This window comes from Sorex fumeus, unplaced genomic scaffold, assembly GCF_029834395.1.
Source record: "Sorex fumeus unplaced genomic scaffold, SorFum_2.1 ptg000092l, whole genome shotgun sequence".
Lineage (NCBI taxonomy): Eukaryota > Metazoa > Chordata > Mammalia > Eulipotyphla > Soricidae > Sorex > Sorex fumeus.
In genome coordinates, this window is record NW_026606149.1 from 10,010,795 (window position 1) to 10,038,141 (window position 27,347).

Genomic DNA, 27,347 nt, shown 5'->3' on the forward strand with positions numbered 1-27,347 from the left:
TGGTTTTGACCCCCAGGATCCCCGAACGTTTGACATTGTTATTCCCAATATTTACTTCGGCACAGGAGCCCAGGTCGGCTGAGGTTTCTTGGTTTGTTTCCTACCAGCACGTCAAAGCAGAGCCCTGGGGTGTGGCTGGGGGTCCCTGTGGCCCTGGCTGCTCCTGGGTGGTCTCCTGAGAACGCTGCCCCCGCCCTCTCTGGGGTCTGTGACGCGAGGACTTTCCCGAGCTGGGTCAGGTGCAGAGACGCGCTTGGTGCTGCTGCCCGGGGCTGGGGCTCCCTCCTCAGGAGGATTCAGAGCCGGACCGCCCCGACCCCCACCCACCTCTGCCCTGCAGCTGCCCGGCCCCACCCGCCTGCCCTCTGCACCTGCAGTCTCCCTCCTTCTCTCCCTCCACCCAGTTACTCCTGCTCCAGCGGGAGCCCCCTACACTCTCAGTTCCCTCTCCCGCTCTCTCTTTCACCTCTCTCTCTCCCTCTCTCTCCCTCTCTCTCTCCTTCTCTCTCTCCTTCTCTTCCTCTCTCCTTTCCTCTCTCTCTCCCTCTCTCTCTCTCTCTCTCTCTCTCTCTCTCTCTCTCTCTCCTTCTCTCTCTCCTTCTCTTCCTCTCTCCTTTCCTCTCTCTCTCCCTCTCTCTCTCTCTCTCTCTCTCTCTCTCTCTCTCTCTCCCCTCCTGAGCCCCATCCACTCTCAGCTCACTGCCTCTCTCTTCTCAGGGGACCGAGGGCCAGGAGCCTGGTGACCAGCCCGACCCGAGGGGCCGCCTCCTTCCCCCAGGCTTGCCCTCTGACCAGGCACTCCACCAGACCACGATGCTCCTGTGGGCATCCGAGGCTGTGCCCAGTGGAGAACCGTGCACTGCCAGAGAGAACAGAATAATGCATGTGATTCTTTTCATGTATTCGTGCCTGGCCTCACCTGCAGGCCTGGAGCGCCGCTGCTTTGTCCTCTGTCCCCTGCCAGAGGGGCTGCAGGGGACGCTCCTTCCCGCCCTCGTCTGGTGCTCCGTGGCTTTGTCAGTAATGCCGTCTGTCCAGCGTCCAAAAGGGGAGAGAAGGAAAGAGGCTGCCACAGAGCAGGCAGGGAGGGGGTGACGCGGACACTGGTTATGGGACACTCTGGGGACACTGGTGCTGGGAAATGTGCACTGGTGAGGGATGGGTGGAACACGGTATGACCGAAACCCAACCATGGACAGCTTTGTAGCACTGTCACTGTCCTCCCGTTGTTCATCGATTTGCTCGAGCGGGCACCAGATACGCCTCCATTGTGAGACTTGTTGTTACTGTGTTTGGCATATTGACTATGCCACGGGGAGCTTGCCAGGCTCTGCCATGTAGGCAAGATACTCCCAGTAGCTTGCCGGGCTCTCTGAGAGGGGCGGAGAAATCGAACCCAGGTCGGCCAGGTCGGATGCGTACAAGGCAAACACCCTACCCACTGGGCTATCTCTCCAATCCTGGACAGCTTTGTAAAACAAACAAACAAACAAACTTACAAGAAAGAATGCTGTTTGTCTGCAGACCAGCCTCACTATTGCCCCCTTGCCCTGCTGCTGGCTCTGCGTGACAGAACCGACCCGTGGGCTCCCGTCCTTGTCCACGTGTCTGAGTTGGGTGGGAGTCAAGATATCGTGGGACTCAAACGTGTCCCCATCGCCGTCACGTCCAGAGAGGAGTGGGGTCAGGGACTGTGGCCCCCGGCAGGCCAGCGGGAGAGGCCCCGCCCCCAGCCATTCCCATACGGGGCAGGGGGGGTGTCAGTGACCGGGGAAGGGACGGAGGTGGGGGAGGTCTGGGGAAGGGACACCGTTTCCTTGCATCCTTGTAGCTGCTGGAGCAGCCCCTCTCTCGAGCTGGCCAGAGCAGGGAAGAAGCTGCCTCACCCTTCACTTCATGCTTTCATGCGATGATCGCGCTATTCTCACGTGGAATTGGTTCCACTGGAGCACGGACCAACTGAGTCCCCTCCCCCACTTCACTGGACACGTGTGTCTTCGTCCCTGTCCCCAGCATCTGGCCCAGACCCAACCGGGCTCGTAGCAGCGTGGGCAGGGCTCGAGCCTCACACGCAGCTGACCCGGACGTGATCCACCGGGTCCCAGGGGCTCCACGCGGGGTGACCCCTGCATGCGGAGCCAGGAGTCGGCCCTGAGCACCACCAGGTGTGGCCCAGACACCAGGACAAAGCAGAACCGCTGGCTCTGTCTTGCAGCATCCGAACGGGGGTGGGCAGGGGCATCCCCTCTCCCAGCCTCTGTGACCCTGGGCTGCTTGTCCAAGTCATTCCCACTGTCACACCCCAAGTGTCCCAAGTCACACCCCCACACCCCTGGGTGCGGCTTGGGCTGCCAACAGAAGACCATGTAGGAGCCTTGTGAGCGGTCTCAGTGCTCACCCCAGGCCGGGCGAGGGACACAGCAGGTGGCCTGCTGGTTGGTACAGGGTGGAGGCCAGCTCTGCTGACCCTCAGGCCGTGGGCCAGGCCTGGGCCTGGGTCACCAGGATGGAGGGTCCCTACTCCTGTGCCCCTGGGGGCTGCATCAGGGTCCCACGGGTGCCCACAGCCCACATTGGTCACCACTAGGCCTGCACTGGCCCCTGGGCTGGACTCGGCTGCAGAGCGTGAGATTCTGGTGATGCTTCTGCCCGGGGGAGAAACCCCGTCCCCTCATCAGGTGAGTGAATGCTCGGGCCTGCGTGGTCCAGGAACTGGCTGGCCGTGCACCCGGCAGGCAGCAGATAGCTCGGGGCAGACTGGCCGAGCAGCTGAGGACCCGCCTATCCCCGCATCCCAGCCCAGCCCCGAGACCTCTGTCCATCCCCCACCTGCCCTCCACTGCCCTTCACAGCTTCACCGCCACCCAGGGCAGGGCAGGACAGCTGAGGATTCTGAGACTCCCATCTAGGGGAAACATCTGGAACACAGGGACGGTGGATGATCCTCCAGGTAACAACTCTGCATCCTTAAGTCATGGTGTTCACTTGATCACTTGACTTCCATTACTCATCGATTTGCTTGAGCGGGTGCCAGTAACATCTCCATTTGTTCCTGTCGCGTGCTAGTGTAGCCCAATGGCGTCTGTTTGTTCTAGGAACACGAAGACCCTCAAACCGATTGTTCAGGGTCTTGACGAAGAAGTCTGACCATCTTGTAGGTGGGCGGCCACGCGGTCTTTTGACGTCCCGTGGAATCCAGTCGGTAACAGCTCTAGTCCAGCGGTCCTCTTTAAATCTCATTACGTGACCAGCCCATCTGACTTTTGACACCTTGGCAAACGAGACAGCGTCCCTGATTCTTGATCATCGATGGATGTCGGAACTTCGGATTCTTTCTTTCATTTGAGTGAAACGTGATATTCCAAGCATAGCTCTTTCTATTCTTCTTTGGGAGACCTGAATAGCGTTCTCATCCTGTTTGCGTAGGGGCCAGGTCTCTGAGGCATATGTTAATGCAGGAAGAACAGTGGAATCAAAGAGATGTGCCCGGAGCCGGAGGTTCTTCGTCCTCTTAGCTATTTCTTCGACACTCTTAAAGGCATTCTAAGCTGCTCTCTTCCTCCTGTGCAACTCAGGTGCCAGGTCATTCGTCATGTTGACTTCTCGATCTAGACGCACATAACTGTTGCATCGAAGATGGTCTTTCCATTGAGAGCAAATGGAACGTCAGGAATGAGGCTGTTTCTCATAAACATTGTCTTTGTGAGATTCAGCTAGAGTCCAACTTTTCCACACTCACGGTCGAAATTGGCCACGATTTGTTCTGCTTGACTAATGTTTTGTGTTATTAGAATGATGTCATCAGCAAAGCGGAGGTGGTGTAGTTGCCGACCATCTATCTTCACTCCCATTCCTTCCCATTCCAGTCGTCGCATGATGTTCTCGAGGGTGGCACTGAAGAGTTTCGGTGAAATGGTATCACCCTGCCGCACCCCTCTCTTGACATCAACGATCACTTCTTTGTAGAATGGTGAGATCCTGGTAGTGAATCCGCAATACAGCTCACGGAGGATCCTGATGTATTGGGCTTGAATGCCCTGATTTGCTAGGGCTTCAATGACCGCTTCCGTCTCAACAGAATCAAAGGCCTTCTTTAAATCAATGAACGTTAGACAGAGCAGCATCTTGAACTCCTGAGAAACCTCAATGAGCTTGGTTATTGTGTGGATATGGTCGATGGTGCTGAATCCTTTGCGGAACCCTGCTTGCTCACATGGTTGTCCTTCATCTAGTGTTCTGCCAATCCTATTTAGGATGACTCGAGTGAACAGCTTATAAATGACAGACAATAGGCAGATCGGGCGATAGTTGCCAATGTCCTGGATGTCTCCCTTCTTGTACAGTAGTACAGTCCTGCTGGTTTTCCACTGGGACAGAACCTTGCATTTGGACAGGTAGCATGTGAAGAACCGAGTCAGTGTATTGATGAGTGCTGATGGCAGGTTCTTCAGATGTTCAGGTCTGACCTTGTCTGGGCCGGGTGCTGTTCATTTCTTTACCGACAAAATGGCGTGTTGGATTTCAGAAGGGAGAACATTGGGAGCGACATATCCATCCCGTGGAATTTGGTATGTGGGCAGGTGGACATGGCTATCGAAGAGATTTGAGTAGAAGTCATGGATAATCTTCTCCATTGCCCTTCTGGAAGATTTGATAGATCCATCAGGATGTCGGAGGGCAGCATGTCATGGTGTCATGCAGCATGAAATGTCTGTTCATGAGACCCGTTTGCTCCCGGCTCTCTGGCCCACAGGTGAGAAGGCCGGCAAGCACCATGCTGGCGAGTCCTAGGCAGGAGATGAGCGTGTCTCCCTGGGGCTCAGCCGCTGGCTGTCACTGTTCAGACCCCCTTGCTCCAAAGACCGCTTACACAGAGCTGCGGCTGTTCACGCTGGGGCCCGAGGAAGGGAGGGGAGGGGGTAGGCAGAGTGAGGGGGGCGAGGGTGGGTCAGGTGACTGCAGACATCTGGGCAGGTCGGACAGCAAAGCCCAGCTGGCATTGGACAGGCAGAGACCTCAGAACAGTGACCAGAAAGGGAAAGTCACCTGGGGCCACGCCCACCCGGGAGCCACGCCCACCCGGGGGCCACACCCACCAGTGTCCACACCCCAGGCGTGTCCTGGCAGGTGGTCAGAGATGACCACCCACACCTCGTGGGGGCGACCAGCCCCTCGCGGAGACCCCGCTTGAAACCGGGCCACCATCACGGAGCAATTTGTGGGCAATTTCTTTTCTCTGCAGCCCCACGTAAGTTCCGAAGATGTAAATTTGTAAAACGTCATGCTTTATGGATTGCGTTTTTGGCATCCACTTTCGTTTTTAAGGATGGATGTTGTCTAATTATGCAGGGGAGCTTTGGATGAGGAAATATACTAAGTGTGCCTTAAATAGACAACTTTAAATAATGGCACTTGTGCTAAGAAGTGTATTTGCTGGGAAGCAGCTGATTTATAATGGCCAGAGATAAATGCATTAGTGCATGAGACGCTTGTCTTTATTTATTGATTTGAAGGGGCAGTATTATATTTTTGAATATGTCTTCGTTATGGGATATGTTTTCCATCTTTTACAAATTTGCTCATATTTCATGCCGGTTGACATTTGTTGCACTTAAATGCTGGAAAATGAAAACGATTTTACAGTAAAAAAAAAAATAGTCCCCATTCTGTGACTCACCCTGGTCTGCTGGCGACAGGTAGACCTGGGCCAGTGGCCATCCCCTGCCCCACGGCCAACATCCCGGGGTATCAGCCCCTTGCAGGGTCACCCCAGCGGTGGCAGCTGGCGACGGAGCGACCCCTTGGCGCCTGCCGGGTGCACACGCCACTTCCTCCTCTTCCCGAGCCCATTTGGTCCTCCGCTTTATTCCTGCCTAATGCAATGTTTTAGCTCATTGCACCTTTCGGATGTGCAGAAGCAAAGATAATGGGCCACACTACATTCACTTAATGTTCCAGCCGGCTCTCGGCGCCTCTACCTGCGGCTTTCTGTAACATGTTTCATCCTCCCGACTCTTCTTCCCTCGGCTGTGTGGATGGTCGTCAGCTGGAGCCAGGGCGGGGCTGGCCCTCGCAGCCCCTCTACCCGGACAGAGCATGTGGACAAACGCGCCTGGTCCTGCCCGGGACACAGTGTGGGTCTCCCTGGAGCAACAAGGCCCAGCAGGGTGAAGCCCCTCCCTGTTTGAGAGATGCCACACTTGCAGGAGAACCCGCTTGACTGGCCTCACACTCGTGGGCACCCCCTGCCCGCTGATAGCTGCGTCTTCGCAGAGTGGCGCTCACTGGCATCCTGGGAGACTCCCGGCCACCCGGCACCCAACATGCCACGCAGAGCACGAGAAGTTTCTGCCCTGAAAAGCCGTCCAGCTATCCCGCACGAAAAGCCACTGTCGGCCGTGACCTCTGGGGACCAGATGTCATGGAGCATTGCTAGGGATCAAATCTTCAGACTGGCCGCGACGGCAGGGGCTGCCGCCCACCCGCCCCCTCCCGGCAGCACCCCCACCCGGAAAAATATCAGGGGCATGAAATATCAGGGTGCCGGGCTCTGCTCAAAAGTCTCTGGGAGAAACTGCGGCTGGGTTTCGGGGGAGGAGAGGAGAGGCTGTCCACAGAGCGGCTTCCGGCCAAGCGGGACCCTTCAGAGGCACTTTGTGTCAAAGCCGTTTCTGCCTGGCTGCATCCGAAAATAAACACCTTTGCTCCCCATCATCACTGTTTCATTAACACCTTGGCCAAGTACTTTGGCCGAAGAGACTGGGTTTCAGTGTGACGCTCCATTATTCCAGGGCAGTGTGTAATAGTCCTTGATAATTTCATACCCACGGTCGCCTCTTCCCCTGGCACATCCGGCCACACGGATGATCATGAATAAGCACATCCAGATTGGAGAGCGGGGGGATGAATGAAAGGAAGGGGAAGGAGCGCGCAGGGAAGCTATTTAGGGCACGGCTCCCATCGGGGTTCGCTGCGAAGCAGTTTAACTGTAGTTAGTAAGTGCTCAGTGTAATCTAATAAAAGGCATTTTGCAATATTAAGCAAAAAACATCTGGTACCCAGAATTCCCTGATCATTTTTAACTAGATGCAATCTCTCTCCCTTTCTCTTCCTCTTCCAGACACGTGAAAAATAGCCTAATAAGGATCCTTGTGGTAAAATCAGATGGAAAACGGGGAGGAAGGGCCCCCGTCTCGGCAGCTCATTTGAAGCCGCTCCTCTGAGCTCCACAATAATAATCAGTGCTGGCCCAGTGCCGCCGGATTATTTTGTATATTCATGAAGCCGCTCATCAGCCGTCAGGAGCATGTGCAGTAATCCTTGGATGAAATAAGGCCAATCAGTGGAATAATGAGGAAGGTAATATCTCCCGAGAGGCCCCGAGTGGGTTTTCATCAAACCCGGCTGTAACTCTCCAACTCTTTGCTTTACAAATGTGGGCTTTGATCTTTGATTTGGGGAACAGAGGGGGGTGGCAGTAGGCTACGCGGGGTCCAGCGCCGGGGGAGCCCCCGCGTTCTGGAGGTGACCTGGGGCCTGGCCTTCGAGGCCGGGTCCGTTCCCGTCACGGTGGCCCCGCAGCCCTGAGTGTGCCCTGCCTGGTGCCTAGTCAGTCCACACCTCCGGCCTCCACGGCCCAGAGGTCTTTGGCTCTTCCTTCCCGGACCCACACGGGAGGAGCAGAAGCTTCCGGAACCAGGAGGCCGGGCCCGGCGTCGAATCCTGGCCTGCTTTGTGTCAACATACAGGGAAGGTATTCGAAGGGGCCCGCAGGTCCTGCACTCCCGAGAGCAGCTGGGGAACTAAGCCAGACCGCGCGGCCGTTCCGGAAAGTTGGTCTCGTGGCATTTGGCTCAGCTGATAGAGGCGAAACCCAGACAAAGGGTCCCAGGGGACTAGAGTGCGGGGGTGGGGGGGTGTGACGCAGCCAGTGGGGACGCCCAGGACGGACAGAAGAGCCCCCAGGGGCAGGTACTGGAGTGCGCCTGGCCGGGCCCCTCTGTGTGGGAGCGGGGTCTGCCACAGGGCGTTCCGGGTTGTGCCCTGGGGATGGATCCGACGGAGACGGTTGACCTTGATCAGGAGAGAACTCAGCCCGGTGTTTCGAGACTCCACGGCGAATTTTGGCCTCGCCTCCCGCGTTATTAATGAGGTTTGCTCTGACCAAGAAAGGTAATAGATGGGCTTTTACTCATATTAAAAAACGCATCAGAAATTGAGGAAAATTTCAGGATATTAAAAGCACTTCTTTGAAAATGAAGTATAATGAGGTGTACAATAAACAAGGTCAAACAAGTTAATTTGGAACGATGAAATGAGGTGAGAAGGAATTAAAGGAGATTGCTGGAACAGATTTATTCACTTACTGTATGATGATGTCATTAAGGCCGCCGGGCCGCGTTAGGCCCAATTGGCATTCCCGCGGCGCCGGGCGCCTTCGGACAGAGACTTCCTGTGCTCCTCACGGCTTATTAATCGTATTCCTGAGCACCTTGGAGCAAGGCGGAGGATTTCCATGAGGGATCAGGTGAGGAATTGTCTCCGAAGCCGCTCTGGGAAGAGCAACTCGCGCCTGCTTCAGGGACCCGGCGAGGAAACGCGCAAGGGCTGAATCTGACATTCGGTTCACCCTGGGCTGGGATTTGAAGCCGGGATGCAAATTAGTTCGGAACTGGCCTTTCTTCCATTTTCTCTTTTCAGGACGTAATGCGGTTAAATGACAGAGATTAATTATGGAGGTAATTGCGGTCGGAGAGACGGGGACGGCGCGGGGTGTCTTCTGGGGATGACCCGGGCTTCTCCACCCAGTCCTGCCCCACCCTGCGGTGATGGCCCTCTGGGCAGAGCCCTCTTGCGGCGGCAGGGACGGGGCGGTCCCAGGGGGCTTCTGGAACCTTCCATGGTGGTCTGTGGGACCCACGGCCTGGCCCCACCATGTCCTTGAGGAGTTCCCTCGCCAAGGTGAAGCCTGACCCCACCAAGGCGCTGGGCAGCGTGTGCCCTTCCTGTGAGTCTCTGTGCCAGCCCCAGCCTTGGCTCAGTCGGGACGAGGTTCAGGCCCCCCAGGGGTCTCCCTGGCCCGGGTGTGTGAGATGCACAGGCTGGCCGGGCCCCGCACGGCACGGCACGGAGGGTTCCCACAGTGAGAAGGACTGTCGGCAAACAGCGGGTGGCAGGGCCCTGGGGCCTCCATGTCCACGCTGAGATCTGTGGGGGGCTGGCTGTGCCCACCCCACCACCCACCCACTGCAGCTCCTCCTGGGCAGCGGCCCCTGGCACCCCACCCGGACCCTGTCAGCTCCCATGCAGGAGAACTGGGCTCAGGATCTCAGGGAGCTGGGGCGGAGCAGGCGGCCGGCAGGGATCTGGGAGTCCTGGTGGGGGGTGGGGAAACAGAAGGTGGACGGGACGGGGGAGGCTGCAGAGGAGGTGCAAGGAGCCACCGGGGCTTTGCCTGAACAGCGACAGGGATGGACAGGAGAGTGTGGTCACTCCACTGCAGGCTCAGAAGCCAGAGCCCAGCGCCCGAGGGACTCGGCCAGGACCCAAGGTGAGGCCTCCTTCCCTCCCTCCTTCCTTCCCTTCCTTTGTCCCTTCTTCCCTCCCTCCTCCCTTCCTCCCTTCCTTCCTTCCCTCCCTCTCTCCCTCCTACCTTCCTTCCTTCCCTCCCTCCCTCTCTCCCTCCCTCCCTCCCTCCCTCCCTCCTTCCTTCCTTCCTTCCTTCCTTCCTTCCTTCCTTCCTTCCCTCCCTCCCTCCCTCCTCCCTCCCTCCCTCCCTCCCTCCCTCCCTCCCTCCTTCCTTCCTTCCTTCCTTCCTTCCCTGAGATGATACCCAGGGGGGCAGCATGTAGGACCAGCACGTGCCCCTGTGCCCCTTTAGGTGGAAGCTGAGGCTGGCATGGAGCAGGAAGGAGGAGCAGGAGGAGCGAGGGAGGACGGGGGGAGCGGGAGAGGGTCCGAGGCTCGGGCGCAGGGGGGCGCGAGGGCCGGTGCTTCCTGCCAGGTGTCGCGCAGGCCTGATTTCATCCGAGAGCCATCATCAACTTCCTTAATGAAATACGTAATTAACATATTATAATTGTGGTAAGGATGATTCTGACAGAAGTCATTTTCCATATCTAATACTATGCTAATTTAATCTGTTCCTTATTCCTCGACATGACCTTTAGTGATTAAGTTTCATGGCGAAATTGTTGTGGGGTTTTTGATGGATTGATTTGCCCGCCGTGGCGGGGACGCGCTCCGGGCGGAGCTGTCACCGTCTCGTTCCCGCTCGGATCCTCTCAGCGACAGGCATGTCGACATGCAGACCTGCGCTGCCCGCCAGGGACGAAGGCCTCACACGAGAGAGGGGGCCACGGGGGTCTGGAACGGGGAGGGCCGGGCGTCGGGGGGAAGCGTGGTTCCCCCTAAACTTCTGTGCTCCAGCACTTCTGTGAGTTTTTTGTTTACAACTTTTTTTTCCTTCTGCTTTTTGGGTCACACCCAGTGATGCTCAGGGGTCCCTCCTGACTTTGCACTTAGGAATTACTCCTGGCGGTGCTCGGGGGACCCTGTGAGAGGCTGGGAATCGAACCCGGCTCGGGTGCATGTCAGGCAAACGCCCTCCCCGCTGTGCTCTCGCGCCAGCTTCAGCTTCTGTGAGTTTCAGGCTGTGGCGAGTGTGAGGCATCTTATTAAAAGAAGCAAATCCACCCCCTATGGGTGGACGGTAAGGAAAGGGGCATCAACAGTGGCTTGGACCTTGAGCACTGTGGGGCGGGCACTAGCCTTGCGGGGTGCCGGCCCGCTTTAATCCCCGACACCTGACATGGTCCCCCGAACACCCCCAGTAGGATCCCTGAGTGCAGAGCCAGGAGTAAGCCCTGAGCACCGCTGGGTAGGACCCCCCCCAAATAAAGAGAAGGAGTGGTCAGTTTTTGCTGGACTTGCCGTCTCACCCTGCGCTTTCCGGCTGTCTTCGCAATGTGGTTCTGTCTCATTTGAGCCACTGGCAATGACAGACAGAGCCCACAAGCGCACACACGCACAAGTCCCTTTCCTGTATCTGTGGCAGCACGAAATATATCGGGACCTTGACGAGAGACAGGAGCTTGGCGTGGAGTGGGGAGTGGGGAGTGTGGAGAGGCAGAGGCCAGTGTTCCCGCGGGCGAGTGTCATTGATGCCTCAAAGAGAGGGAGAGAGGGAGAGAGGGAGAGAAGGAGAGAGGGGGAGAGAGAGAGAAGTTTCAAAAGAGAACATTGCCAAGTGCCTCTTCTGGGCTCTGCTCTGAGGCCACTTTCCGGCCCCTCTCCTCAGTCCCAAGGCCCCTGCTCAGTTCTCATATGGCAAGAATGAACCAGCTTCTGATTCTTGGGAAGCGCCTTTCCCTGGCCGGTTTTGTCTTCATCCTCCCCCCTTGATCTCTTACGTGTCAGACTGGTCTGAGGGCTTGTCCCTCCGCCCCCAGCCTCCTGCTGCAGCCTGTGGCCCTTGCGGGCTCCTCGGCCCTGACCGTCCCGTCCAAGCAAATGTATCGCTGTCTCTGTGGCTGGGCCAGGATGGCTCTAGGGACGAATCTTCTCGTCTTTCTCCTCCTGGGGCCTTGTAGAGCCTCTTGGGTCTGTAGGTTCATGGTTGTCATTAGAGTGGAGACACCTGCCACCATTAGCCTCTCAGACCCTCTCCATGCCAGCCTCAGGTTTCCGAGTGACCGCACAGGTCAGCCCCTGACCTCCTTAGTGCCCACACACAGGTCAGCCCTGGACCTCCCTGGTACCCACACACAGGCCAGCCCTGGACCTCCCTGGTGACCACACACAGGTCAGCCTCTGACCTCCCTAGTGACCACACACAGGTCAGCCTCTGACCTCCCTGGTGACCACACACAGGTCAGCCTCTGACCTTCCTACTGTCCACCACACAGGTCATTCCCTGACCTCCCTGGTGACCACACACAGGTCAGCCTCTGTCCTCCCTAGTGACCACACACACAGGTCAGCCCCTGATCTTCCTACTGTCTACCACGCAGGTCAGTCCCTGACCTCCTGAGTGCCCACAAGCAGGTCAACCTCTGACCTTCCGAGTGACCACACACAGGTCCGGATACGTGCTGCCCCATGGTGTCCAAAAACTTTCCTTACATCTTTGTTTTCTTTCTTGTTTTTTGACCCAGTAATTCCTGGTGACCTGCTCCCGGCTGTGTCTCTTGGGCTACCTTGGCTCCGTGGCTGGGACCTTCTCCTGGATGTTCTAATAACCGTGTCCATCACTCTGCAGGTCCCAGGTGGCCTGTCGAAACTGTTGCACCTCTTTTGAGATTTCTCGTTTGTTGTATCTTCAAACTCTTTTAATATGATGAAAAGTGTCATCGTTTCTTCTACTTTTATTCTTTTTTTTTACAATATTGTTTCCTTTAACTCATTGACTGTGTTTCTGAGAAGTTCCTTTGCTCGAGAGCCCTCAAACCAGTTCCTGCTGATGGTTTTTCTCTGGAATGCGGGCCACAAAGGCACACTCCTTCTTCCTGAGCAGGAGGGAACGCTTCCTGAAAAATGAGCAGGAGTTTAGGCGACCAAGTCCCCACTCGGTGTCATTAAGTCCAATTGCGTGAACCGAGGGCTTCTCCCTGAGGCCCCCAACTGCCATCGACTCAGGGCCAGACTTTCCTCAAATAGCAGAGCACTTGGAAACAGATCACAGCCCCACTGCCCCGCCGCCCCGCCTCCACCCGCGTCTTCCTTCTGGTCCCGGTGGCTCGTCTGGTTTCGAGCTGTGGGTGCTCTCTCTTCCCGGGCGTGTGGTCGCTGAGCTTGCAATGAGCTTTCACTTCTTCTTCTAGCTGGCATTTGTAGGTTGACATTGCAGCATGAGCCTGCCAGTGTGGCTGCCTCATTTCTCAGGACGTGTGTGTGTGTGTGTGTGTGTATGTGTGTAGTGTGTGTGTAGTGTGTGTGTGTGTGTTGCACCATGTCCAGCGATGTTTGGGCAAGTTCTGGTTCTGTGCTCAGGATGTGCGTGTGTGTGTGTATGTGTGTGTGTGTGTTGCACCATGCCCAGTGGTGCTCGGGCCAGTCCTGGTTCTGTGCTCAGGGGTGACCACCACCCATAGTGCCTGGGATGTAAACCAGGACTGGCCACACGCAAGACCAGCACCTTAACCCCGTATACTCCATCTGCAGGAATATGTGTAGGGCCGGCTGGACCACAACCAGCAAAGTTCCAGCTTCCTTCTGGCCCTGCACTCAGGGCACCATGTGGTGTGGGACCAGGACCATGCACAGCCAGGCCCTCACCTGTGGCATCTCTCCGGCCCTGTCGCCTCTCTGTCAGTAGGTGATTTGGCTTGGCTGGTGTCCAGACGCCCCGTGTGCAAACCTGCAGTCTGTGTGCCGGCGTGTGGAAGCTGAGGTGCTGGCCTCAGGAGCGACACGTCTCAGCCAGAGCCTCCTCTCCACCTGCCCCCTCTGCACACGAGCGTAGAGGGGTGGCGGGCTTATCTCTGTCCATGTGGGTCCCCTCCCTGCTGGGCCTGTCCTGATGGGCGCTGTGACGCAGACACAGACAAGCTGTGTGTTTTGCGGGTTGTGTCCCACAGTTTTGCCCGATTACTGGCACTGTCCAGGCTCCAGGGCTCCGGCAGCCGAAGACCTCCAGGACCAGCCACCACCATGCTGAGACCACTCTCCGCACACATGAAGGTACCGGCAGAGGGACAAAGCCACGTGGGTTCCGGGGCCGAGACCTCCAAGCCTACTCGAATTGGAGTCGAGCATCTTCCACCCAGATCCTCCAAATTCCAGTAGGCGGGGGTCACACCCACCACCTGGCCCCCTGGCGCCGTGTAATCCCATCAGCGGCCAAGACTCAGAGACTATAAAATCCAGATCCCGGACGAGAACAGTGCAGTCTCTGCCCCCGCGCCTGGGTGTTCCTTCCCGGAGTCCCTTGGAGGGGAGCGGGTTGAGCTTTCCTCCCCGCCCCGACCAGGGATACGGCAGCCGAAGACCTCCAGGACCAGCCACCACCATGCTGAGACCACTCTCCGCATACATGAAGGTAGTGGCAGAGGGACAAAGCCACGCGGGTTCCGGGGCCGAGACTTCCAAGCCTACTCGGATTGGAGTCGAGAATCCTCCACCCAGATCCTCCAAATTCCAGTAGGCGGGGGTCACACCCACCACCTGGCCCCCTGGCGCCGTGTAATCCCATCAACAGCCAAGACTCAGAGACTATAAAAATCAGCTTTTGGAACCGCGCGGCCACAAATGCGGCCGCGTGACATCATATCAGGACATCTTTTTTATGACATCTTATTATCTCATTCCTACTTTGGACAAACTTGCAGGCTGTCGAATGTAGCCTGCCCACAGGGCAGAGTCTGGCAAACTCCCCGTGGCCTACCAAATATGCCAAATACCAGTAACAATGATGGGTCTCATTCTCCTAAAGAGCCTTGAATATAACCTCAGGGCTAGGATGAAAGAGACGTTACTGGGGCCTGCTCGAGGCAATCGACTGGCACTGTCATCTCAGGTTTCCAAGTGAGCCGTGTTCTCCTCCCATCCGGGCCAAGGTCACTGGGTGTCCAGGCCAACGGTACCCCATAAAAGTCACCACATCCTGAAATTGGTAAGGGGGTAGGCTCGTCCCGGGAAATGGTCTCTGGCCAGCTGCCCCTGTCGGACTTGCCCCGATTAGCACCTTTTCATGAAGTTCTTCTGTGTTTGTGGTGAAATTGGCCAGCCTCCAGACCCCTGAGGTGGTTGTGTCGTGCTTGCTCAGACCTGTTAAGAGGTGACTTGCTGGCCTTTCCCTACTGCCATTGTCAAAAATTTCCGTCAAATTAAATGTGAAGGATTTCAACCGTACCCCAGAGGAGGAAGGGACGGACAGCCCGGCCAGGCCTCTCCTGCAGGCTGGCCTCTCCCGGCCTCCTTCGCCCAAGTACATCTGTGTGGCCCGAGAACTTGTCCCTGGCCTGCTTGGTCATCTGTCACTCTCCATCAGCCGCCTGGGAAGGTCGAAATTGCCTTTCACTCGGCCCCACCCATCCCGCAGGAAGATAAAATGGGCCAATAATTTCTTCTTTCTTACAAGTCTAGAGAAACCGTAAAGTATGTTCTCTGAAGGAAGTATATCAGCTATGCCCTGACACGAGGGTTTATCTCCTCTCTCATTCAAGGAGTTCATGGGAGATACAAAGAGGATTAAAAGGTGCTCTCGCCCATTCTGCCACTGAGCCTGAGGGACTCGACCTGGCGGGGAGGAGGGAGGGAGGGAGGCAGGAGGGGCCGGACCCTGACACACAACCAGAAGCTCCGGAGGAACCAGGGTGGCCGTGAGCCCTTCGGCTGACAATGAATGAAACCCCAGTGAGCTCCTCATCTGCCTATCACAGGAAGGAAGCCAACGCTTACACCTTTCCATGTATAAATGATAAGAAACGGGCAATGGCGCGTGTGTGGCCACCCACCTTGGTTCCTCACACAGGCGTGCGGGGATGCAACCAGGCAGCCGGAGCACGGGGGGACGGTCATTCACGGCACCATCCTACGTCCCTTCCCTGAGCGTCAAAGCAAGATGAGAAGCAGGGAACTCTCCCAAACCCACACACGCAGATTCAGTTCAAGCAAAGGGAGGTCGCCAGCCGGGTCCCGAAGGTGGGAAAAGCATCTGTGTCTTCGCTCTTCAGGCCCGGCCGAGTCCAGACTGCACCCATCACCCTTCCCTCCTCTGAGTGTCGATGGCGACCAATAATCTGAAACGCCGACACTGTTTCCCGTCTTATGAAAGCTCGTTTCTTTGATCTGAACCCGTCCCCCACCATGTGAGGGGAGTGTGGGTGGCGGCCAGGAAGAGCATCCCCAGGAGGGACCAGGGACTCTGTGTACGCTGGCGGCCCTGGGTCCCAGAGCAAGCCGGGGAGTGATGAGTTGCATTCCCTGCCTTCCTCCTAAAGGCTCAAGTACGCAGTGCTCCGGGCATGTGATAGAGAGCCACGGGGGACGCAGAGAACCTTCTGGCGTGGAACAGAAAGTGTCAGCTGTCCCCTCACAGGGCCTCTGAGGGTGCGGGCTGGGGTCTGGAGGGCCACCCGGTCTCCTCAGCCACTGGTGAGGGATGCCAACCATGGCGACTCCAACCTGGGAGATACTCTTCCTCTGGGCCACCCTGCCCATGTGTCAGAGGATGCTGCTAGGAGAGGCAGTGACCTCCCCAGACACGTCAGTGACCCCCCCAGACACGGCAGTGACACCCTCAGACACAGCAGTGACCCCTCCAGACACAGAAGTGACCCCCCAGACATGGCAGTGACCCCCCAGACACAGCAGTGACCCCCCAGACACGGAAGTGGCCCCCCCAGACACAGCAGTGACCCCCCCAGACACAGAAGTGACCCCTCCAGACACGGAAATGACCCCCCCAGACATGGCAGTGACCCCCCAGACACAGAAGTGACCCCCCCAGACACGGAAGTGACCCCTCCAGACACAAAGTGACCCCTCCAAGACATGGCAGGGATCCTCCCAGACATGGAACAGCCCAGCACAGGCGCACTCCGGGCGTGGCCCTCCCTGCCACCACTGGCCCCGGGCAGGAGCAGGGTCCTCTGGGCCGAAGGTCCTCGTGTCTCTGTCCACGTTCCCAGGCCCCGTTTGCTGCCCCGAGAGAACCGACAGCTCCGACAGCGTAAATCTCAGGCTCATCCAGAAGATCTTCTCCAGGCCCGGAGGAGCGTGTGAGTGACGAGAAACAATCTGTGAGAAACTAGTTAGCGTTTCCGAGAAGGCGGGCGCAGGCCCCGAGTCCTCTGGAATAAAGCATGTCGTGGAAATTGGGTTTCTAAGTGCCAGCGGTGACTTAATGGCCAGCACCCCGGCCCGGCCTCCCCCAAAGAGCTGACAGGCGGGCCGGGGAGATTTATCACTTTTTAATTAAGCTCACGTCAGCGCTCGAGGTTTATTTCCACGCAGCGCTGTTGGTCGAGTCCTCGGAGAAGACAGTGCTCACGTGCTCCAGGAGCTGACGTGCTGTGGCTGCGCGGGCCGGGCCGCCACATTTCACTGGCCTGCTGGGGACGCCCGGCTGCCCGGGCCCCGTATTGATGGGCGCGAGCTGACCACCCATCTGTGCATTCAGGCTCGGGGCTGGCGGCCCCTGCCCGGAGGGAAAGCAGCGAGTGTGGACCCGCCTCTGGGGTGAGCCCCACACGGCCCTGCCTGGCTTCTCGGGTCGGAAGCAGCGTGGCTGGTTGGATGGTTGGAGCCATCCACAGCCGAGGCCACACCACAGTCACGCCAGGACTGGGCTCGGGGCACTTGGGGCGTGTCAGCACACTGGGCGTGCGGCTGGCTGCAGTACCCTGACCTACAGGGCCGGGCGGCACAGGAAGCACTGAGTCTCCATTCAGGGAGCTCCAGCCTGGACGTGACACACCCAGCCTTGTCCTGTGCTATGATGGAGCACTGATCCTTGAGTCCAGGGAAGCACCTTGTCCGTGCTATGGGTGTTCCAGAGGCGAGGCTGCAGCACCCGCAGGTGGGGTCCAAGAGTGCTCTGACTCGGGGGACCCTTGTGGGACTGGAGTGAGGGGGAGGGTCTGAGGGGAAACGCTGCAGAGGCCCTCGAGAGACCCCAACTCCAGGCACCTCCACAGCCTCCTGCTGCCCCCGGCTGTCCCCAGCTGCCCCCTGGAGCTGGGCTGCGAGGTCTGTGCCTCTGGCCGCCATGCTGGGTCTTCAGCAGCCCAACCCCACAGGTGACCCAGGGCGGCCCGGGGGCCTGTGCCCGAGGACCCAGCCCACAGAAGGCGTCGGAGGTGGGCTGGGCATCGTGGGGGGGTCAGTGCCCTCACCGGACACCCAGAGCCTGGCGCCTTCCATGGGTGACCAGTTAGGGAGGGCCTGTGCCCACCCCTTGCCCTGCTCTGCCCCCATGGCCTCGGGACACAGCCACATATGGCTCCCCTGGTCCACCCCGAGCAGTGAATGGGGCTGGGCCTCCTGTGGGTGCCCACGGCACACAGCACAGCATAACACAACAGGAGGCCCCGAGCTTCCCTGGGTGGGTGAGCCCTGTGCCACAAATCTTTCCCTCAGGTGCCTTCTTCGTGAGTGTGTGTGTCTGCGTGTGTGTCTGTGTGCCTGTGTGTGTCTGTGTGTCTGTGTGTATGCCTGTGTGTGTCTGTGTGTCTGTATGTGTCTAATTTGTGTTTCTCTGTGTGTCTGTGTGTGTCTGTGTGTGTCTGTGTGTGTGTTTGTGTATTCTGTGTGTGTATCTGTGTGTGTCTGTGTGTGTGTTTGTGTATTCTGTGTGTGTATCTGTGTGTGTCTGTGTGTGTGCCCCCTGCCCATCCTGCCCGTGGACACCAGGCTGCCCTTGAGCCCCTCTGAGCTCCCTCCTCCTGGGGCCACCCCCCCCCAGGCCCAGCTGAGACCCTGCTTCAGGCACCGAACATCCGCCAGCGTGTGTAAATGTGCATGTGTGTACATGTGCGGTGTGCACATGCACATGGTCTGTGTGTGTGTGTGTGTGTGTGTGTGTGTGTGTGTGGTGCACGCATACCTAGGAGGGCCATGGCAGCTGATGCTTCCCAGAACCCAGAGGGGCCATTTCTCCTCCCTGTCGGGGCTCTGGGGGTGGCCGGGGCGGGTGAGGGTCCGGGGCACTGCGGGGGGCACACAGAGGTCAGATTCGCAGGGTGATGGGGGGGGGGTGGCCAATGTTCACAGAAGTGTCTGGAAGGAGGCTGGGAAGGCCCTGAGTCCCCCGAGGAGGGAGGGTCTGTGACAAGGATTGTCCCAGGGGCACAGTGAGGGGTCTGGGAATCCCTCTCCCAAAGCAGGGGCAGAGTCGGGGCTGAGCAGGTCCTGGTGAGAACAGGCGGGGAAGGTTCCAGAAGGATTTGATTCCTAATTCCCAGGATGAATAATGGCTCACGTCTGTGCATCTTCAGGCAGGGGCTGCAGCCTCTGGGGGGAGGTTGCGGCCCCCCGGAAGCTGGCCGAGACCTGGCCGAGCTGTGAGACGCAGACGGGGTCCTCCAGCGAGTCACCGTCACTACCCGGCTGCCCTTCTCGAGAGCAGGTGGGGACGGGCACCCGGGGCAAATAAACACCTTTTTGCCGTGGTGACATAAGACAGGTTTTTTCTTTTAAATTATGATTATGACTCAGGGCATTTCATTAAAATTGATCAGCCAGGTTTAATTCAGGATTGACTGCTGTGAATTTGTAAATTCACCTTAAAGAAAAACCAATTTGTGTCAAAGAAATCCACAAACAAATCATTCAAGCAACTACTAGAACGTGAACCTGAGTGGGTGCAGCTTGGTGCGTAACATCTGCGGGGCTGGTGGGCCCGAGGCCGGGACTGGGGGTCCTGCCGCCCACGTGCTCCAGCCCAGTCTCATCACCAGGCGCCCCCCACGCCCAGTCGCTCGTCAGCCTCACGGGGCCGGGTGCTGGGCCTGTGTCTGCGGTCAGCAAACCGTGCTCAGCACTCACCAGTCCTTCAGCTCCTACCCGGGCTGGAATGAGACCGAGACATGTTCCGCGGCCGCTCGTGAGACTGGTCTGCCTGCCCACGGTGGGGCGTGTCCACGCGGGCGCGAGAATCCCGCCAAGCCCAGAGAAGCTTTTTTCCCTTGTTGACATTCTTTGGGCTTTGCTCTCACTCTTTGGGTCTACATTTGTCTGAGAGATTCACAGTACGAAAAGGGGCCCTGACTCTTCAGAGCAGCTGCTACAGCAATAGCGTTTCGGTACTTTGAAGAGCATTTCCCCATCTATGGACTTACCACAAACTCTTGTGTTTCACGACCCTCGTTCCGTGAGACCAGAGTCAGCTGTGAATGGCTTGCTAGAAATCTATTACGACCTCCATGTTTTGAAGACAAATGGCATAAAGGCACAGTTGATAATTATTTCAACGCTATTCTAATTTTGTCCCATTTTAGCTTGGAATTAAAGACTTTTTCTAACATGTCCCTTTTTGGAATCTGTCAGGGACATAGCACGCCGTGGGGGCTCTTATTATCTGAAATAAATCGTGAGGATGAGCTTCTGCTCACGAATGTGCATTTATGCTTGGAGCAGGAGGGGGTCGTGCACACATGAGAGGGGCATAGCGCCCCAGGATGGGACCCTCCATCCTGAGCAGTTGCCCGGGCCTTTATTCAGGACTGTGGGCTGGGCCTGCCTCCGCTGCACCAGACTCTGAGTTCAATCCCCTGGCTCAAGGGGTCTTTCAACATCACCTAGTCTGAGCCAAGAGGCCAGCCCACAAGTCAGCCCAGGCTCGGGGTGGCACCCGAAAAAATCAGTTGACAAGCCAAAGGGAGAAAGGTGGGTGTCTCTGAGCTAAAGGACATGCCCTGTACCCGCTACGGACACAGACCTCACTCCTTTAAGCCCATGTTACTCTAGCCTTTAAGGCATGTGAAATGTGTACTTGATTACAAATGCGCATGGGTAGATAATACATAATAGAGAGCTTTGGGCATTGCTTTCTTCAAAGCAAATCACGTATATAAGTGTGTGAACATCCGACCAAAACACACTCGATTAAATAAAAATATATATAATTAAGCAGTTGCAAAAGCACACGTTGCTCTAAGGTTCCTTTTCTACAAATCAGTTTGGTGACTGAGAGCTGGACCCGGCTTTGCTCTCATGTCAAGGACAACATGCACTGTCCTTGACCTGACATGCGGACATCAGCTGGATCTGACCCCAGGCCCTCGGCTCTGGACATTAAGAAAAGGAAAGCTTCCTGATACCAAAAACTTTTCAGTGAAACTTATTGTAACTCTGCAACTTCAGGGTCACACACAGCAGAGGCTGCTAGCGGTCCACTCCACGCCCACTCTGTCCTCACTCTCACCAGTGGACAAGTCCAAGCTTGTCCATGGGGGTCCTGGTGAACACTTGGTAGGTCCCGGTGGTCCCAGTTCTATGAAATGAAATCAAGGATATTGGGAAAATGCAATCTCTCATGTCCGTGACATCAGTCCCAGGGGCAGATCAAGCCCAGGGAGAGAGACTTGAGATACATAATGAGCCTGAGTTGGAAAGAAAGTTGACGTATGGGAAAGTATAAGAGAGTCTATTGGGGGCATCGCCTAGATGGCTCAACTCCACAGTGGACACACAATAATGATGGTTCAGAATTAGAACCATTAGGTTTAGTTCTAGACTTTGAACCCAAGTAGAGCAAGATCATTAATCTGGCCAAGATTCCATGGAAGAAAAGGCCCAAGCTGAGTTCAGAGCTCGGGAGTTGACTGTGGGACACGCACCTCAAAACCATGAAACTGAGAACCCGAAGACACAAGGACCAATGATGAGTCAACCAGGCCCTCCCCTGTCCACAGGCACAGAAGGGGCACCTGGGACCCCAGGCCCCTGTGATGTCATTTACATAGAGTTTAGCATCCCTTACGGACTGCATGCAAAGGAATGTGCTCAAATGAATTTGAAAAGCTAAGAAGATGGGGTCAGTTTTCATAAGAAGAGAGTTGGGAAGAGAGAGTCAAATCTTAGCCTCTTTCAGGGATGGTTCTGGGGTCCCCGGAATCAAATGTCAGTGGGTGCTTTACACTAAATGACTCCTAAGTGGGAGATTCTCTGAAAGGAATTAAATCATCTCTGGGCTACCTGCCATACTTAACACAGTGTACATGTGAGGTAAATGCAATGTTCTACTATTTTTTAGGGAGTAGCGACAAGAAAAAACAATGTCTATACATGCTTAGTATGGACAGAACCGCCAGGCTCAGCCGCAAAGCATGGCTGTTCCATCTGGTGCTGGTTAAATGCATACCCTCGGATGGGGAGGGCGCCTTCGCAGGGATCACATTTATCTGAATTAGAAAAGATCTAATCTGCATTTTAAAAACTTCTTCACTGCTTCGTTTCCAGGGAGCTAGCCATCAGCTGTCCCCTGTGACCAAGCCGGCATCCTTCCGAGATCAGATGAAGCCCATTTTCTTTATGAAGCCTCTTCCCTCCTTCCCCAGGAGTCAGAATGTGGTTTTATCTCTGCACTTTTGTAAAAAAAAAAAAAAGGTAGGTTCTATTTTTGGTCACAGTATTATGTTATTTTTATACTAGTTATGACTTCTTATTTTAATGTTAATATGCACACGTGCATAATTATTACACATAACAAGCATGCCTTTTCAAAAGGTGAATTAAAGCCAGAATTTACTGTAAGGTACTCAACAGAAATGGCTAGATTATTTGTTATAAGTAAAAATAACTTTTCATCGATTATGAAACCGTGAGATGGTCTTGGAGAGAGACGAGAACATAGAAAAAAATAAAGTCAGGAAACGTTGTGAGAAACGATTTCATTCCAAAGGGAATCGCGTGGCATCACTGGGCCCCGGAGAATCGCCATCACAAAGAATGTGACAGTTGTGTCTGTTTCCCCGGGGGCAGTACCCACACGCCGATCCAGAACCTGCTGACCTAGAATCTGCTGACCCAGAACCTGCTGAGCCAGAACCCGAGGGTCCACAGCGCAGCCCGAGCGTCCTCCACACAGTCTTCACAATGCAGCGGGGCCTCCCCACTGGAAGACGCAGTTCATTTCATAGATCAGTTTAGTCGATCCTCAAATACTGGATATTTGCTTCTGACCAATGTCCAGTTTTCTTAAGAGCACGGAGGATTTACGTCTGTCAACCAAATTCTCAGCAAACTCTTAACTAACTCTCAGATGTGAATGTGATGGGAGGAGGCAGTTGCAAGGCCGGATGAGAGGCCTGTTCTTCAAACTTTTGATGGCAACATGCTTGTAGGACAACTGTGTTTCTTTAACTGTCGATTGATAAATCTCGTCCACTTTTTAAAAATTTAAGAACTTGCATTTTGCATTCATTGGCAATGGTTTGAAAGATCACAACTAGCGATTCTTTGGCCCATATGACAATTACTTTATCCATTTTGTCTCTTTAGATCAAATTCTGTTGACTGAGACTTTGAGTAGAATCAAACCTAGCCAACTTTTCCGTAATCATTTCACCCTTTTTTTCTTTTTTACTTAGAAAGAAACTTTACCAGTTTCAAATGTCCTTGCATTCAAATCGACAATTTTAGGTTTTTGAGGGTTTTGATTCCTGGATGTTTTTTCATTGCTTCACCATTATTGCTGTTACTTTATTAATTTTAATATTAAGCCAGCTTAGGCCCTGCTTTATTGGTTTTCTTAGACTGCCAGGGATCCCTAGGAAAATTTGCTTCTGTTTCTTTTAAATGCTTCTAACTTTTCTCTTTTTTTCAAGTCTTATTACGCTGACTAAAATCAAAGGTATGCTTTAAAATAATAGTTCTAAAGCCATGCATTATTACCCCATTAATAATTTTAATTGGATTTTTAAGTATTACTTTGCCAATTGGGCTGGAGCGATAGCACAGCGGGTAGGACATTTACCTTGCACGTGGCCAACCTGGGTTCGATTCCTGCATCCCTCTCAGAGAGCCCGGCAAGCTACCGAGAGTATCCTGCCCGCATGGCAGAGCCTGGCAAGCTCCCTGTGGCATATTCAATATGCCAAAAACAGTAACAACAAGTCTCACAATTTGTTGTGAGACGTTACTGGTGCCCACTCAAGCAAATCAATGAACAACGGGAGGACAGTGCTACCGTGCTACTTTGCCAATTGGTTTGAAATAGTTGCTTTCTTTCCCATTCTTCTCAATGGATGAGTCATCAGTTGTTTCAAGTTTATAATATAGATGTGAATAAAAAAAAATCATCCAGCAGCCTTTTGGCATTTACCAGGGTATATTGTAGTTTTTCTCCTATTTTTCCCTATGGATAAATTGGAAAATTATAGTGACAAATAACATAAAGCAGCTTTCTGATTTCAGAACACTCTTCAATCTCTAAAGCAGATAGAGATTCTACGGTTATACTGACACTTTTTAGAACTTGAAAAAATTTGGTGCATGTTTGGATTAATGAGGTAAACTGGTAGGGATTTTTCTCTTATTTCCTCATGTTTTGTGACTTACACATGATTTTCCATTTTTTTTAATCTCAAGGATAGAATATGTTGATTGTAAACGTGAATGAAAGTGTCATGTAGCCACTGTGGTTAATATTTTTATGGTTCATATCTTCTCTCTTTGAAAATGTTATGAATTTATCAAGTTTGACACAAATGTAAGCCTAAGATAGTTATTCTCTTTTGATAATGCTTAACCGATGAATTGATTTCAGAATTCCACATATTTTTTCCTTATTTTATTCATATCACCTATATGTTTTATATCTTTTTATTCTATTTGGGGACCACACCGGCCGTGCTCAGGGCTCACTCCTGGGGGAACTTTGCGGACCATATGTGGTGCTGGGGGTGGATCCCAGATTGGTCATGTGCACGGAAAGGCCCTGCACACTGTGCTATCTCTCAGGCCTCTTTCGTAGCTTCTAAACCAGCTATAAAAGTAGACCTCAAATGACCTCAATGTAGAGAAAGTGAAAGAATGTGGGTAATTCTTTCTCTTGAACACACACAGCTCTTTGGAGACGAGAACTCGGGGTTAACTGGGTCATCCTGCCTCCGTGGCTAGCCAGAGCCTGTCCGGCCACTCTCTGCTGTGCTGTGGCTCCCTCCTGCTCTGCTCCTGGAAGGAGGTACACGGGGCCCATACAGCAGCCTCAGCCCCAGCCTCTGGGCACGCCCCGCTCTGACATACAGGGCAAGGAGATTGCACCAGGGCCAGGAAGAGCCACTGTGTTCTCCTGCCACCCTCTGGGGCAGCAAAGTTTCCAAGTTACGAGGCTCGTAGCTACCTGGGGTCACTATATCCCCAGAGATATCCACTATTAGAAAGACTTCGTCAATAGTCATAGATTTTTGAGTATGACCAAACGCAAAATCAAAGGAGCCCGAGGTATTTGCTGCAGGCTGGCCCGAGTGGCAGCCTTGGTGTCACACAGCACGGCACGGGGCACTACGGCCTGGCCCCACGGCGCAAGGCAGACAGGGGGAAATGTGGCAGGTGTGGCATTTCTGTGTGTGAACACGGTTTCCTGCTCTTACAGATAAGCCAGCAGTGGTGGGAAAGACTTTCAGTATTTTTCTACCAACATTCTTTAGTGTGAAGTATCAAGCTAGTAAGTCTATGCGTTGCATTGTGTGGAACTATGGTGAATTTTGCTTTGTTTGGGGACCACACTCAGCAATGCTCAAGAGTTACTCCTGGCTCTGAGGAATTACTCCTGGCAGTGCTCAGGGGACCCATCTGGAATGCCGGGCATCGCAACGGGTCAGCCATATGCAAGGCAAAGGCCCTACATACTGTCCTATCCTCCGGCACCAAGGAATGTGATTTTTATAATTGCTGTGATTTCCTTTTGTTGCAGATAACTACATGTTTAATTGCAAGTCAGCAAGTAAAGTCAAAAACCGTCTTGATTCACCAGCACCACCGTGTACATGTGTGAACATCAATGTTCTAATTAGGTACAGAAACATAATTTCATAAATTAAAGCTAGAACTTGAGAAGTTGCTAGCAATTTACTTTGCAGGGTAAAAAAAAATGTTTTGGGTTAGGGACAGGCAGCTAAATTTAGCAGAAGAGGTAGAATACTGGTGATGCAGTGAACTTCCCCGTCAGGCTGTGATACCCTAGGTAGACGAGAAAAGATGTCAAGTTACTTTTGTGATATGAATTCACTTCTAATAGTCACGATGGTGTGGAAAGGCTCTGTCGAATTTGTAATAAGGTTTTGGTTGCACAGGGCATGAAGCCAGCCAAACCGAAAGCACCTTTAACACCCTGTGCAGTGTCCGGCAATAAACCCAGAGAATGATGGGGGTGGCTTACTATCTTCAGTGAAGGGAAAAGAATAGCACTGCTCTGGAGCACTGTCCTCCCGTTGTTCATCGATTTGCTCGAGCGGGCCCAGTAACGTCTCCATTGTAAGACTTGTTGTTACTCTGTTTGACATATTGAATACGTCATGGGTGGCTTGCCAGGCTTTGCCATGCGGGCGAGATACTCTCTGTAGCTTGCCGGGTTCTCTGAGCGGGGCGGAGGAATCAAACCTGGTTCGGCCAGGCCGGCCACGTGCAAGGCAAATGCCCTGTCGCTGTGCCATCTCTCCAGCCCAGGGGGGAAAGAATGTTTTGAGAAATTTCTTACTCTCCTTGAAAAGTAGCATTTACTTGCGTCTTACAAAACTTCTTATGTAATTGCAAAAAAGCAAACGTCCCTGGGGATAGGATGGAATCTTATGCCACCCCCTGCTGTAAAGGATCAGAAAGAGTTTATGGAGAAAAGTATGCGAAAGGAATTCATAAAGCGACTCTACCAAATACACTGTATGCAGAAGAATCTCCGTGATTTATAATGACCAATTCCTGTAGCTTCGGGCCAAGCTAAGGGTTGTGATGCAGTCGGACCAAACAATCAATATTTCCTACGTGCACAGCTGTGATTTTCTGGAAGCTTTGTCTACGAAGGCAGCACACGCTGGCGTTCTGGTTCTGTCTCTGCGTGGAAGAGCACACGAGAAGGGAACTACAGATCTTAAAGTCAATTAATTTTTTAAATTTTTTAATTGACAGCAAATGAGAGTTTAGAGTGGGGGGGGGAATTATCTTCGAGCCCAACAGCAGGTGCCAAAGCCCTGACGGGTCGTCATGTCGGGTTTGTAGCAAAAGTTAAAACTGGGAGCAATCAACATAGAACTTCATTCACTGCAGGACCGAGAGACATACACATCAATACTTATCACAAGAATTAGATGCTGTCCAACACAACCCCACCAAGATCAACGCTAGTGAGAGCCGTGCCCTTAACAGTTGTTTGATTTTAACCTTTGTGAGGGCATGAACTTGGACACAAAAGCTTCTTGCTCCAGGCTCAGGCCAGAGGCTCCCAGAAGGGGCAGTTTCACACAGATCACTGAAACTGAAGGGCGAAGCCGTTGTATTTTTGACTGAACAGAAATCGGATTTTGTTCATTTTTTTTCCCATAGTGACTTATGGCTTTCAAAACTGTTTTTGGCAGATATTTTAGAAACATTCGATGATTTAAACATGGTGCTGCAAGGAGAAAAAAAACATATTTGTGTTAAAGGATAAAATGAAAAATTCACTTCAAAGCTAACATATGGAAGAATAGGGAGGAAAGTGGTACTTCAGAAAATTTTCTAGCTACAGATGATTTTATAATTGAAAGTAACCTTGCCATAGATTTAATTGTGAGAGTTATAATTGACCATCTGAAATGCCTGGGACACAGTTTCAGAAATACTTCTCTTCAAATTGCTCCGAAAAACGAAGTTGGGTTCATACACCCACTCGCTGAGACAACTAGGACGGCAGTTATCTGCCAGTAAAG